The sequence below is a fragment of the Talpa occidentalis genome, unplaced genomic scaffold, assembly GCF_014898055.3.
Source record: "Talpa occidentalis isolate TD23 unplaced genomic scaffold, MPIMG_talOcc4v2.1, whole genome shotgun sequence".
Taxonomy (NCBI): Eukaryota; Metazoa; Chordata; class Mammalia; order Eulipotyphla; family Talpidae; genus Talpa; species Talpa occidentalis.
The window spans coordinates 34,205,376-34,219,923 of NW_026555331.1; the positions used below are offsets into that span (position 1 = coordinate 34,205,376).

At 42.0% G+C, this 14,548-nt stretch overlaps 1 long non-coding RNA gene across 1 annotated transcript in view; it reads right to left on the minus strand.

The window, feature by feature from the left end:
* LOC129145291 (uncharacterized) overlaps nucleotides 1-10,985 on the minus strand; it is a 68,507-nt gene extending 57,522 nt beyond the window's left edge. Inside the window, exon 1 of the long non-coding RNA XR_008550606.1 lies at nucleotides 10,971-10,985. This is a non-coding gene — a long non-coding RNA (uncharacterized LOC129145291). The remainder of the gene's footprint in view (nucleotides 1-10,970) is intronic.
* Between the last annotated feature and the right edge of the window lie 3,563 nt (nucleotides 10,986-14,548).

A 14,548-nucleotide genomic window follows, 5' to 3' on the forward strand; every position in this document is an offset into this window, starting at 1 on the left:
TGAGAAGATTCACCAGAGACAGATTGGGGAGCAGAACAGGCAGATTTACTGAACTGCTGAGGGGAGCAGCGGCCAAGAAAGGAGCGGTCTGCTGCACCATGTGGGTCAGCTCCCTGGCCAGGGATCGAACTCAAGCTGTAGAGGTGATAACTCTGGACGCAACCTGTAGGCCACCAGGGAGGTCCCAGATACTCATTCTTATTGCTTAAAAACCAATTTTAGCTAAAAATATTTTTTACAATTGAAGAAACTCACATGGCATATAAATACAACCCATGTCTAACCTGAGTAGTAATGACAAAATGTGTCATCCAGCTAGTCCTCTGTTGAAATATTTATCTTAAGAATATGAAAACACTAGTTCAAAAAGATAGATGCACCTCTGTGTTCATCGCAGTGTTATTTTAATAGCTAAGTTATAGAAACAACCTAAGTGCCCACTGACAGATGATTGGACAAAGAAAATACACTACCCAGTGATAAAAAAAAAACAAAAAAACCCATGAAATCTTGCTATTTGTGACAACATGGATGGACTTATAGGGTATTAAGTCAGACAGTGAAAGATGAACACTGCATGATTTTACTCTGATGTGAAAGATAATGAAACAAAACAAATTAATAAAGAAAAGAACAAGTTCTAAGAGGGGAGAGGGGAAGGATGAAAGGGAGTCAGTTTTATGGTGGTGTATAGAAAGTAGACTTTTGGTGGCGATCGTAATGCAGTACAGACTCATGTCAAATATAATAATATCACACACCTGAAACCTATATAATGTTGTAAACCAATGTTGCTTCAATCAACATTTAAATGATGAAAACAATTTAACATTTTTTGCATATCAGTTCAGAGAAAACAGTATCCCTGGCGAGGTTGTGGGGAAAGAGGGTTGATGGCATTGTTGAGTGCCGTGACTTCTAGAGAGCGTCCAAAATTGCCTCCATTTCCTTCTTGCCCCACACCTGATCCTTTGCAAGTCCTGCTATCTTTGAAGCACATTTTCAGAAACTTCTCCATTACCACTTTCCTCCAATACCAGCTATCTTCATCCCCTTTCTGTATGGTCACACACACCCCTAGTGGAACTCCTGCTTTCCACTATCCATTTTCCACCGTTCTCCATTCTCAGCCAGCAGCTAGTGCCAATCACACCACTCTGCTGTGCAAAAGCCTTCCTATCACAGGGAAAGCCCTCATCACCTGACCCCCGCCTGCCCCTCGGTCCACTTCACACCAGCCACCTCACCCTTACAAATCCTCAAGTGTGCCAAGCTCAGGCCTCCCTCCAGGTCTTCCTGTTTGTCTTCTTCACCTGAAACACATTCCCCCAGAGGTGGTCTCTACAAATGTCATGTCCTCAGAGAGGCCTCCTGACCATCCTCTCAAAAACACCAGGCCCTGTCACTGTAACCTGACCTCCTTTATCTTTCTTTAAAGTAAGCATCACTTCCTGAAGTCACATCATGAATTTAATTTTCCACTCCTAAATTGCCTGCCTCCTGCACAGGTGTAGGCTCCAGTGTGCTGAGATCTTGCCTGATTAGTACACAGCTGTATCCTTAGAATGCAGAGTACCAGGGATCTGTTTCCCCTCCATAAATATTTGTTCAACAAATGAGCAGTAAAAACCTTAAACATATTAATACTCTTTTACCAACACATTCTATTTCTAGGCGCTTACAAAGGCAGGCGAGGGCATGCTACAGAAATGTTCATTTTAGCAACATGTTAGCACCAAACTGGAAATAAACTCTCAGTCCAACTATTTCTGGATTTGGGGATTCCTAGATGTTTCTTGGAGTTCCTTGGTCATTGATTATGGCCAGGGAAGAATTCAAAGCCATGTCTAGGCTAAGCAAAGCAAAGTTGATGTAGTGACAGTACACTGGGGAAGAGGTCCAGGGGGCAGACTCCATAGAAAAACAACTGCAAAGAAAGGCACTATTTACAATAGCTAAGCTTTGGAAACAGCCCAAATGCCCAAAAATAGATGACTGAATCAAGAAGATGTGGTACCTATACACCATGGAATATTACTCAGCATTCAAAAAAGATAAACACATGCAATTTGCAGCAACATGGATGGCGCTGGAAGGGATCATGCTCAGTGAAATAAGCCAGAAAGAAAAAGAAAAATATAGGATGGTCTCACTCATAGCAGGAATCTAGAAAACTTAAATAAGGGACCAGGAAAATGAATAACTATAAGAAAGTGAAAATCAAAATCAACAAAAAACTATGAACCAGAGACACTTTTTGGGGGTGGGGGGCGGGAGGGGAGGGATTGGGGTCAGAATGGGGGGGTTGCAATTGTATGGGGAATATAAAAATAAAATTTATTATTTAAAAAAAAAAAGAAAGGCAAGGGACACCTGGCTTAAATGGGGTGCAGAAGGGCTGCTCACTCAGTCCCTTTCTGGGACTTACTGTGCAGGTACTCCTGGGTGTTGGTTTTTTTGTTCCAGGTAGGCGTTTCCAAGTTGCTTCCCCTTCTACTCTGCTGCCCAGGTATAGTATATTATTTGCCCTGGCAGAGGTTGGGGTGGCAGTCTACCTTACCCCCTTTGGTGCTTTTTGCTCTCTTCAGGCTTTATAGGCCTGCCGATAAGTTGGGGTAGCGGACTGCCTTTCTCCCCTCTGGGTGTTTCTTGACCCTCCCTTGGCTGTATTGGTTCTGGAAAGTGTTTCCTGGGGGTTCTGGGTAGAGTTGGCTGTTTAATTTTCTGTAGGCATTGCCCTCCCTGCTCTAACTGCCTAATGCAGCAGTAGGGAATTTTCACAAATACAGTCTATCCAAATAGTAATCTCTCTGCAACTATGAACATATATGAAATAAAATATTTAATAACATGAGGAAATAGCCACACATTATTGAGTGAAAGGGCATATTAAAAGATACAATATACAGTAACAGTCCATTAAAAAAGAATATACATTTATTGTATTTTTAGACCAAAATGGTATCTGGGTCACCCAAACTTTAATAGCAATTATCTCTGAAATATGGGGTTATGGTTTATTTTAAACTTTTTTCCTTGTGTTCATTGGTATTTTTCAAATTTTCTACAATGCAAACATAGCACCTTAGTAATTAAAAAATTCATTATCATGTGCTGTTGCCCTTTGTACTAATGGGTGTATTTCTCATGGTGATCTATGTGGGGGCAACCGTAATTTTTAAAATGAATCTTACTGAAAACTGAGTACTAGTTTTGCTTTTAGGTGCATTTTTGTGAACTTGGGGCAGATCAGACAGCGGAATACCTCAGCTCCAAAAATACAGGTGACACTTGTGGTCAGCACGTCCAACCTTTTTCCACAGTGGAGAATGCCAGGCAGGTAGGCTGTTCGGACAATCAGAACTTTACAGGATGGCATTGCCAAGTTTTAAGCTCCCTAGAGCTCACATTCAGAGTTGCCTATTTTTCTAGAAATTTTAGTAAAGATATTCTCTGTCAGCCAGCGAGGATTTTGGTGAGTGTGACAGACTGAATGTTTGTGTTCCCCACCCCCAACAATTTATATAATGAGAATCTAATCCCCAAAAGATGGCACTGAGAGGCAGGGGGCTCAGGGAAATGATTAGGTCATTAGGGTGGAGACCCCTAGGACTGGAGTAGTGACCTTATAAAAGAGACCCCAAGAGAACTTTCTAACCCCACCAGTCATGTGAGGGCCTAGCAACAACCAGGAAGTGGGCCCTTACCAGATACTGAATCTGCAGCCTCCAGAACTCTGAGAAATAAATGTTGTTGTTTAAGTCACTCAGTTTGTGGTATTATACTAGCCTGAAGAGACTAAGACAGGGAGTTTTGGGCAAATGAATGGGTAGATTTACATAATCCACTGTATCTCATATGTGTGAGATTTCTCTTTGAACTACAATGAAAGAACTGGGCAGGAAGTGGCTATTTTACCCAGCCAATGAAAAAACTGCGTGGAGTAGCATGCTTTGCAAAGACACATGAGGAAAAGAATAAAGAATTCAATGTAGGGAAGGAGGGGCTGGAGCCTCTTGCTCTCTAGAAATAAGAAAATAGAGAAAATGTGCTTTAAATTCATCAATTAGTCCAAGTAGGCTGAGATTGAATCAACTTAAAATGATATTCTTCCTTACTTCCCCAAATCCTTTCTCATGTTGACTGCAGGTGTTTTGCCTGGGATTTCTGTGAACAGTACATTTCTCTCCTATTTGCTCTTTTGAGGTAACAGATTGATACTGTGTTAGAAGTAACTGTAAACCCAGGGCAAATCTGAAAACTTGCAGTTAATGTAAATAAGTGATGAAGCCATTTCTCATGCGATCATCTCCTCAAGGTGATAGAATAGTTTCATTTTAAAAGAAATATGTAAATGTCTATATTCTATTTTATTTTTTCAATGATTTATTTATTCACACAAGAACTGGGGTGCAGGCCAGATGTGCAGAAGAGTGAGAAGATTCACCAGAGACAGAGGGGGGAACAGAACAGGCAGACTGACTGAAATACACTGCTGAGGGGAGCAGCGGGAGAGACAGGAGAGGTCTGCTGGGCCATGTGGGTTGCTCCCTGGCCGGCTGGGATTGAACCGGCATTGCAGAGGCTGTGGACACCTTCACAGCACAGCGCTCAACCCGCTGCACCACCAGGGAGGCCCTAAATGTCTGTATTTTAAAAATAAATCTTATGCCTAATTTCTTGAATACCTTTCTGTACAATGACTATAACCTGAATCATTTTCTCAAAGAGAAGACTAGTTTTATTACAGGGCTTACCCTTGAAATTGAAATCATTAGGTGTGAATCTTTATTTGTAAATTGTATTATTTTGTGTATGAAGTAATGTGGCAAGAATCTACACTTCCCAAACTGAGTGCAGTTTATAGAATTGCAATAACTTGGGGGGTGCTCATGCCTTTTTGACAAGAATTGTCATAAGCAATTCCACTGTTACAAAGTTGGAAATGAACAGCATTGTGGAAAAGGCACTATGCTGAAAATAAAACAGACTCCAGAGAGCTCTCTCATCCCTTCAACCATGTGAGGGCACAGCCAGAATATGGCCATTAATGAACTAGGAAGTGGACTCTCATTTCCCCTTGCATTCTGCCTGACAGAAATAAGGAAAGAGCTGGAACTCATTCTTGCATTTTATTTCATGTGAAAATATGCAGCAACTGAGAGAGGGTATGCAAAATGGATAAACAGCAGGTTACAAGTGAAGTGAAAAGAACTTTGAAGGGTGTTTTGCTCTAGAGTTGACATATAGTCACCACAGGGAAAGAGTATGATTAACTGTAAGAAACAGAAGTCTGCAGAGACTTGTATTTTTATCCTCTCAAGGTGTTCTGAGAAGAAGGCCTGGGAGAAAAAGAGCTTAGATATCCCAGGAAGGTCTGATTCCTGGGATGCCATAAGAAGCACTGCCTTCCTGTAATGCCCCTGTAATACACATTTCCTCTCATGCTCAGAATTTTCCTCAGATGTTGAAAGCTCCCCTTGGGGTAGCTCTGACCTTGAGGACTGGCCTTACAAGGACTCTATTTGTTGACTCAATGTGGCCTGGCCACTGACATCCCTTGCTAGCAAATGTTACTTCAGGAAACACATGAAGATCCAGAACAAGCGAGCGTGCGTGTGCACACACACACACACACACACACACACACACTCTCCCTATTTCACCACTTCAGAGAACTCAGGTCTGTCTCTCGTGTCCCACCAGCAGATGTCTCTCCTGTGTCTGAAGGCTGGACTCATCTCACATGCTGTGTCTGTAGCCAGCTTGGGTCTTGATCTAATTTGACCCTTGCAACAGATCTTGGTCAGGGAGTCAGAGCTTTCGCACTGTGCATCCTGTTCTACTTCTAAAGACATTTCCCTAAATAAGACCGTGGAAAAATAAGACATGTTTTGAAGTTATTTTTGAATATGTCTGACTGGAAAGACAGTTTCCTTCATTTTCAAGTGACAACATAGCGCAATAATTTCAGTAAGTTTTGCCACAAAACAGTCTCAAAAAAGAATTATGTGCAATAGACTTAGTTTTAAGTAGAATTTCTGTTTTGTGACCCTGAGTAGGTTTAAAATATAAATCTGGTAAAGCGATTCTGCTACATATAAAAACCTTCTGGTCTTCTCACTGCCCAGAGTCTCGGCGTGTCTGTCAAGACCTCTGTGAGGGGGTCCACTGTCTCCAGCCAGCCCTCCCTGGCACTCTCTCCAGGCTACGTGTCTCTGAGTTGTTCCCATAGGGGGTCATGTTCCCCTCTCATCCTGGGTCTTGCATATGCACTTGCCTTTATGTGAGCTGCTCTTTGTAGTTCCCTCCCCTGGGAGTCAGTGCCTTCCTATGTGCCCCTACAGGGCCCAACAATTACCCTTGTGGTAGCACTTTGTAATCATATGCTTTCTTGAACATTCTCCTCCCTCTACAATAAACTTTAAACTCCTAAGGACTAGTACTAGGCTGGATCACAAACGTATGGGGCCCACTTTCCTGACTACACCTTTGGACTTGGGTTCTGCAGTTGAGCCAGAGTCCTCTGTGTCTGTTTCAAGCATGATACTCATTAGGGCTGTTTTCCAATGTTCTGGCTCTCTTTTCTTCCAGGCATATGGCAGGGTTGTACCCCTGTCCACTAGGTGTGGCATGTGACTTATTTTGATGGATGGAATGTGAGCAAATGTGTGGAGAGTTACTTCCAAGTACAAGCCTTTGAGTCAGCTTGTGCTTCCCCACACTTCCCCCGTGGCCTCCCTGACTGGCCACGCTCTAAACAAGGGTCCTTCATTAGCTACAGTCATGATCATGCTGTGGAACAGAGACCCCAGGCAGCCATTGTGGGGCATGTAACCCAAACGTGAAATAAATCTTTGTTGTTTTTAGCCACTGACATTTCAGTTATTTGTTATGGCAGCATCACCTAGCATATTCTAGCTGATAAACAAGATGGAAGGTAGAATTTTTCCATAATGTGGACTCAATATTGCTTATGACTATTTAGAGCATTGAACTGAAGTCTATGCTTGGGTTCAGTGTGAAAGATGCTGTGATTTATTAATATTGTCTCCATGGGCATAACATGGGGACCTGGGCAGATTTGTCTATCTTGATTTATTCTGTGCTAAGAAGCATATTTCATAACAGGTATCTTCTCTGTTCTTACTGAGGGCCTGTCTCCTTCACCCCTTACTGATATATGTACCAGCATAACTACTGCCAGAATTTCAAGCTATAACTAAGCTGAAGAAATAATCTATTAGAGGTCATCGGATGAATAATGGAGCTGATACTAGTTTACTGACTTCTAGTTAAACAGCCTTTCCCAACTGGTGGTTGTTTATTAACAGAGAATCATTGTGATTCTTCATTTGAGAAAAGCATTTTATCCTGAGAAAAAGATTAGTGGACGTTTAACTCTGCAATTTTTCTTTATTGCTAATCATTTACCAGCTATCCTAATATTCTTGTCGACTTTATATTATTATACTCTGGATACACTTTCTATAACTTACAAAGTTATTTTTCAGTATTTTATTCAATTTAAAGGAGACTATAAATGTGAACAATGTTCTTCTACCAATTTATATATTCTCTCCATGCATTATACATTTAGTCAAGCATACTATTTTTTGAACTAACATTTCTTAGGTGTTTTCAATTCTGAGGTACACATTAAGGGCTCCAAATCAATAGTCAATAGTCACTACTTGATGCTGTTTATTCTTTGTCAGTTTCTTTATAGGTGTCTCCCTCTGCTACATCCTTAATCATCCTTGGGCTTCCCACTTGTATATGATTCAGACTCACAGAGGTGTCACAGCTCAGAGACTTTCCTCTTTCCAGTGGTCCTCTTATATTACACAGTCCTCCAGGTTCTGCTGGCCTTGTCTAATCCAAATGAGTTTGTCTCCTCAACCCTGCCCCTGAACAAGTTTCATGGGGTGCTATGAAAAGACAGATACTCCCAGCTGTAGAGATAGATAAATGCTGTTTTATTGTCATAGGTTCTTCTTTTTGGGAAGCTTTGAAATCATTCAAAAATTGAGCCCTGAATAAATAATGGAGGAAGATACCAGGCAAATTTATATTATTGCACTAATATTAGCATTATTATTCATATTTTCCTGACTATTACTTAGTATCTTTTATATTATCTCCTAATCTGTACTATATGCTTTTTACTGGAGTGAAGCTTTAATAATCCACCATGCTTTTGCCTCTCTCCAAATAGTTGCAGCACAAAACATAAAACCAAGTCTCCTCCCAAAACTTAGGAAAACTTATTTTGGATGAAATCAGTCTTTTGAACATTAATTTTCCCTTAGCACTAATTTGAAATAAGTTACTTAAATGTTTAATTAGCTTGAGTGCAGCCTTAGGAGTACATAGGACTGTACTTGTCTATCTAAAAATGAGTCCTGGTTAGTTGTGTCTTCCTTGTCAACCCGAGAAGACTGGCTGTATAGTGTCTAGAAAATGAAAAGCTAAAGAGCCCGTCTGTCACTTTTTAGAGAAGACGGTGCTTAGGGTGGTCTTTCCATTGACTGGGGCCATTTGCATCCACTCATCAGGGATAGAGAGGTTGTGCTGAGTGGTTGACACTGGAGAAACAATGATGAATACGGCACAATCCCTGTCCACAAGGGGCTCTCAGTTCAGTTAGAAGGTGCATATTTTAAAGAAAGTAATATGACTTTGTTAAGTAATATGATTTATGGTTAAAAAAAAGTGTTGGAATATTGACTATGTACACAGCAAAGTCTGAGAAGATTTCCCATAGGAGGTGACATTTGAGCAGAGTCCTGCAGGTTGGCCAAGAGTTTGCCAGGCATGTAGGACAATCAGAAATTTTTCATCAGAGTGAAGAGTATCTTCAAACACATAGTTCAGGTAGGATGGAATGTGGGGTGTGTGTGCATATGGGTTGGGTAATAGGAAGATGGATGAAGCTGGAAAAATAGGCAGGTGTCAGGGAAAGAACATTGTACATTAGCCTAAGGAATGTATATTTTTATATTGAACACTAGTAGAGAGTGCTTGAAATATGTGCCAGAGAATATCAAGGATGACATCACATACATCTGTTTATAGAGTTGGAGTGGGTCTGGCTGTAGGAAGTCCACTTGGGAGACTGTCACCAGGGGCTAGTTGAGGGCTGAGGACTTGAACTGAGGTGGTAAATGCAGACTTCAATAAAAATTAAGGGAGGGAGCAGTGTTAGAGACATACAATGAGGGAGAAGTCTTAACTCCCACATTTCTGACTTGCGGGTATGGGGGTACCCTGAACCTCAGTAAGGATTAGAGGAGCAAGGGGAGGAGAGTGTTTATGGGGAGATACAAGGTGTGTTTTGTCTGTGTTGACGACCCAAATAGTGATGTTCAATTGGTGACTGGAAATAATCACTAGAAGGTCATGAGGGCTACACAGGCGGGAAAGGAATGACTGTGTGTTAAACAATGGGTAGGAAATGAAACAGAGATGGAGAAAATTGCCCAGTGAGATCTTGGAAGGAAGGAAGAAAATTGGACCAAAGAACTTAAACATTTAAGAGATGAGTTGAAGAGAAAGGAAGGCTGAGAAGCAGCCAACTGATGATTTGTTTTGATTTATTTTCACATTAAATTGCTTGTTGATAATGACCAGGACCATTCATCCTTGTCTTGTTTGTTTCCTTGTCACTTTCCCTCTACCTTCTCCTCTATCATCACTTCTTCCTCCCCCCTTCCCTCTTTTCTTCTTTCTCCAGCTTTTCACGATTCCATAATAAAGTCTGAGGATGTAGAAGAAACATTGCTTTCCTGACCCAATTTTCCCTACCCAATCTCACACTTAATATAGACACAATGCCATCTACTTACTTTGTAATTTCTTCATAACAGCTAATAAGCAAGAAAAATTAACATTATTGAGTATCCATGATTTACATCATTGACTCTCCCACAATCCTGTGGGAAAAACACTCTAATTATCCTCCTTTTAAAGAGGATGAAACAGAGACCCAGAGAGCTTACATGACTCACCAAACATCATACAACCAATGTGATGTTAAGGATGCAAACCAATGTCCGTGTACCCAAGTGCTATGTCCTAATTCCCTACCCTCCTGCCATTACTCACTTCTATTGCTAATTCTAGTGTTGAGATGTTTCATCCCTTTATATCCAGCATCTCTCTGAATCATTCAAGTCTTAACTCCTGTTAGTTGGGGGAGGGTGGGGCAAGCTCCCTTTCAATTTTCTTTCTAGTGGCTTCTGTAAAACTTGTTGGTCTTTGGGTCTGTTCTATATTTCTTGTCTCCTGTTCACTGAATGGCTTGGAATTCCACTCTTGCTGGTCATTTTTGCCCCCAAGGTGGGTGATCTTAATCTTGAATAATGATGATGATTATAAAATGCCAGCAAACTCTTGTGCTCATTTTATGACAATCATGCACTAAGTATTTGCACCTCACAGCAGCCCTGCAGATCATCTTTGAGGCTTGTACTCACCACAACTTATTTACATTAGGACCTGGTCCTGACTGGTGTTCCAGAACATTCAATGGGGTCAGCTCCTTCCTGTGCTGAATTCATGACTAAGTTACTCTCCTGGTGGTAGCAGACCTTCCCTCTGGCAAGGCCCTCCTGCTTAACCCCCAAGCACGTGGTCTCGTTCCCAGGGACTTTTGCCTCTGACATCCAATACTTTTGAAAATAAATACCCCAAACTCTGTCTCAGCAAGTTGCTGATGATGCTACAGAGTATTCATGTGTCTCACTGTCGCAAACAGAGTAATAGACAGAGATGGCACCTTCTGGCACAGCCTGCTGGAGAGACAGGACTGTCCTGGTAAACCTATCATCCCAATTTTCTGGAGGCAAACATTTCTGGGCTACTTGGAATTTATTTTATTTGCTTGATTTCTCTGGCTGTAATAAACTAGGCAAACTCTTGGTCTTTTCATGACCTGGGGGGTGGAGGGCCTGGGGAATAAGTCCTACCTCTTAACTCCCAGGTCCCCGCCTGCAAGACCGGAGCAGCAGAGAAGCAGAAGTGGGCTGGGAGCTTGCACATCACAGCAGGCAGTCATGTGTTCCACCTCCCTGTGGCAGCAGTTTTACACCCAAGCAAATGAAATACCTGTTAATAGGGTAGAGGATAAAACTCATGTTAATTTTTTAGATAAAATGAGACTGCAGGTTTTCAGCTATGGACTGGGTTTCCACGGGTCCTTGTCACTCTCTGCCCAACTCTAGGTACCTTGGTGAAAACTTTGTGAGACTCTGGCCGGCAGCTGAGGTGAGTGCCAACAGGTGAAAGAGTAGGTCCTTGCTAGGTGCTCAACAAATTGCCCCCTCCCTTTTTTTTCTCCCTCTTTTTCTCTCTCTCCTTCTCCTTCCTCCATTACCTCCCACCTTCTCACCTCCTCCCTCCCCTCCTCTCTCCCTTCTCTCTCTTTTTTTTTATTTCCCCCCCTTCCTATTCACTTTCCTCCTTCTTGCCTTCTTTTCTTCATCTCTCAGGATCTCTTATTTTCTGCCTAATGAAATGATTTCTTTAGTGGGGACACTTTGTCACTGGCCTTTTCCAGAAATAAATGAGTTTGGGAATTGTATAAAGTCATAGACTCTTAGAATGCAATAGCCTGCAGCAACCGCAGAAGTCCATTCCTCTCACTTCCCAGGTAAAGAATGAGAGATGACTCAGCCGAGGTCACAGGGAGGCAGAGCCAGACTAGGCCCCAGACTCTTGGCTTCTGGTCCAGAGCTCTCAGTGATGTAGGGAGAATTGTCAAAGGGGCTTTAAACCAAGGCACTGGCTTTCATTCCATGAATACATTGTGGGATTTGCAGATCATCTGTTGTTGGTGCTGTTGTAAGAACAAGATTGTGGTGATGATAGGAGGTGTCCGCTCCAGATTACTAATAGAACAGCCCTTCTGGAAATGCAGGGCTGGAGGGAGGCTCTTGCCAAACTGTAGCAACCAGTGCCCAGGAATCCAGATCCAGCCAAAACCAGGGCCAGCTGCTCCAGGGGAAGGAACAATTTGTTCTTTCCCTGCCCATCTGGGGAGCTGGGCATGTCCTGAGGCAGGCCACTGTTAGTTACCACAGCTGCTTTGCTAAGAGGGAGGATATCATGAGCCCCCACATTCCTACATCCCCATTCTATTTGGCAGCTAGCTAAATTATTTGTCTCAATGATGATATGGTAGATTGATAACTAAATTTTTTTTTCCCCATGAGCAAACGCATATCTCTTCCTTCTGATCATCTGTTGCTACATGGCCCATGGCCTAAGAAGGCTTCAGAAAATTCTGTGTCCTATCTTTTCTTCAACGAAGGTATCTAAGAACTACTCCAAGACAAGTTTTGTGAGAGAAGCTTGGAAGACACAAAACAAAAACATGATGTCTGCATCAAGTATCTGACCCTCTCCTGGAGGATTCCACTCATTTTCTATTGATGCTGTAACAAGTTGACACAAATTTAGTGGCTTTTGACCTCACAGTTCTGGAGGGTCACAAGTCCAAAGTAGAAGTGACTGACCAAATCAAGGCGCTGGCTGAATTGCATTTCTTCTGCAGGCTCTAGGAGAGTATCTCTGTGACTACCTTTCCCAGCTTCTGAAAGCTGTCCCCATCCCCTGGCTCATGGCCCTTCCTCCATCTTCAAAAACAGCAATGGCCACTGAAGTCTTTCTTCTATTGCTATTTTTCTGGTTCTTATTCTTCTGCTTCTCTTTTACAATTTTAAGGACTTCTATGGTTAAATTGGTTCACCTGTGTAATACAGGATAATCCTTTCATTTTATTACTTATTGCATTTTTATTACTGTGTTTTTTATTGAGGTGACATTGGTTTACAATATTGTATATGATTCAGAAGTACATGATCACACCTTTTCAGATATATGTTACCACACCACAGCCACCACCAAGACACACATAATCCTCCTCCATTGTCCATTGGGGTTGTTTCACCCTTTGCTTGATACCCTCCACCTCCCATTCTGTAGTTTCAATTCTAATCCTTCCATTTTAAAGCCAACTTGTTAGCAAACTTAGTTCCTCCTTGCTGGGTAGCATAACCAAGTGTAGGTTCTGGGGATTAGGTTGTAGACATCTTTGGGAGACCATCATTCTGCCTTGGAGATTTAGATATGTTCATAGATGAGCACTAAATACTATAATTAGAAGCAGTGAGGGACTCTTACTGGAAAAGGTGACATCTGAGTTCAGATTTTTGGCTTATGTGAGCATGGTCAAGAAAGAAGGAAAGCACACTATGAAAAAGGAAAAGGTGGGCCTCCCTGGTGACCTAGGGGTTAAGTCTCAGTGCTGTCACTGCCATGGCCTGAGTTCGATCCCCAGCCAGGGAGCTACCCACATGGCGCAGCAGACCTTTCCTGTCTTGCCAAGTGCTGCCCTCAACAGTATATTTCAGTGAATCCTCCTGTTCTGCTCTCCACTCTGTCTCTGGTGAATCCTCTCACCCTTGCACCTCTGGCCTACATCTCAGTTCTTCTACACACACACAAAAAGGGAAAGGGAATAAAAAAAGTGAGGGCATGGCAGCCTGACAGGGTGTGAAACAATGGCTGGAGACATGGGCTCGGGAAGAGCTTGGTGGATGATATAAAAGTTGGCACTCGAAGCTGGAAGGTACTGGTGGGAAACAGATGGTACTTGCAAAGGGGGTGATTAAAGAGTCCTTTGACAGTGTTTGAATGAAGGACCTTTTACAGGATTTGGGCTGGATTAAGGGAAAGTAACAAGGGATGATAAAATATCTCAGCACTGGCAACAATGAGAAGTGTTACCATCCCTATTTCTGGGGCAATGGGCAGGAGTCACTGAGAGATGGTGAGTTCTGACTCTTTGCAGGAGCTGTGGTCTTTGCTGTAAAAACACAACCAAAGCAAACTGCAGCCCTTTGTGGGGAGAGCCAGGGAATGGAAACTCTGACATCTTTGTCTTTCCAATTTTCAATCTTCTGCTTTTGCCTTTCATTGGCAAATCCAATCAGAAGCCAAGTGTCAAGAGAGCTAGGGCAGACCATCAATGGAATTTAGCTCCTGTGATTCAGAAGAGTGTGGATCTACAGAGAAAACTGCAGGGACCAGACAGGAGGATCTTGCATTTGGTGAATAAAAAAAAAAAATGCATTTTATAATGAAGGCTTCACGGAGATCTGAAAATATTGTAAGCAAGTCAATGGCTCTTGGAACATTTCAGGGAGTTTCTTTAAGTTTCTTTAAGTTTTTAACATTTCTCTAAGTTTCTTTAGTACCCCATTCCCACATTACCTTCATCCAATAGGGCAAAGACTTTATCTAGGCCGCATCTCTTGCCTTTATCTCATCTCTCAGAGACTTGACAAGCTGGTATTATACACACGGCCAGCCAAGGTGTTAATAGCCAATAATGCCTTAATGTGCTTCCTCTTTCAGATAATGTTTAGATTTATAGAGAGCCATTAGTGCCTGCATCATTTAGTTATTACCATAATTATGCTGTGTATAAACTACTTCTAAACTCTGAGATTTCAAACATTAAGTATTTATGTAGCTCAATTTC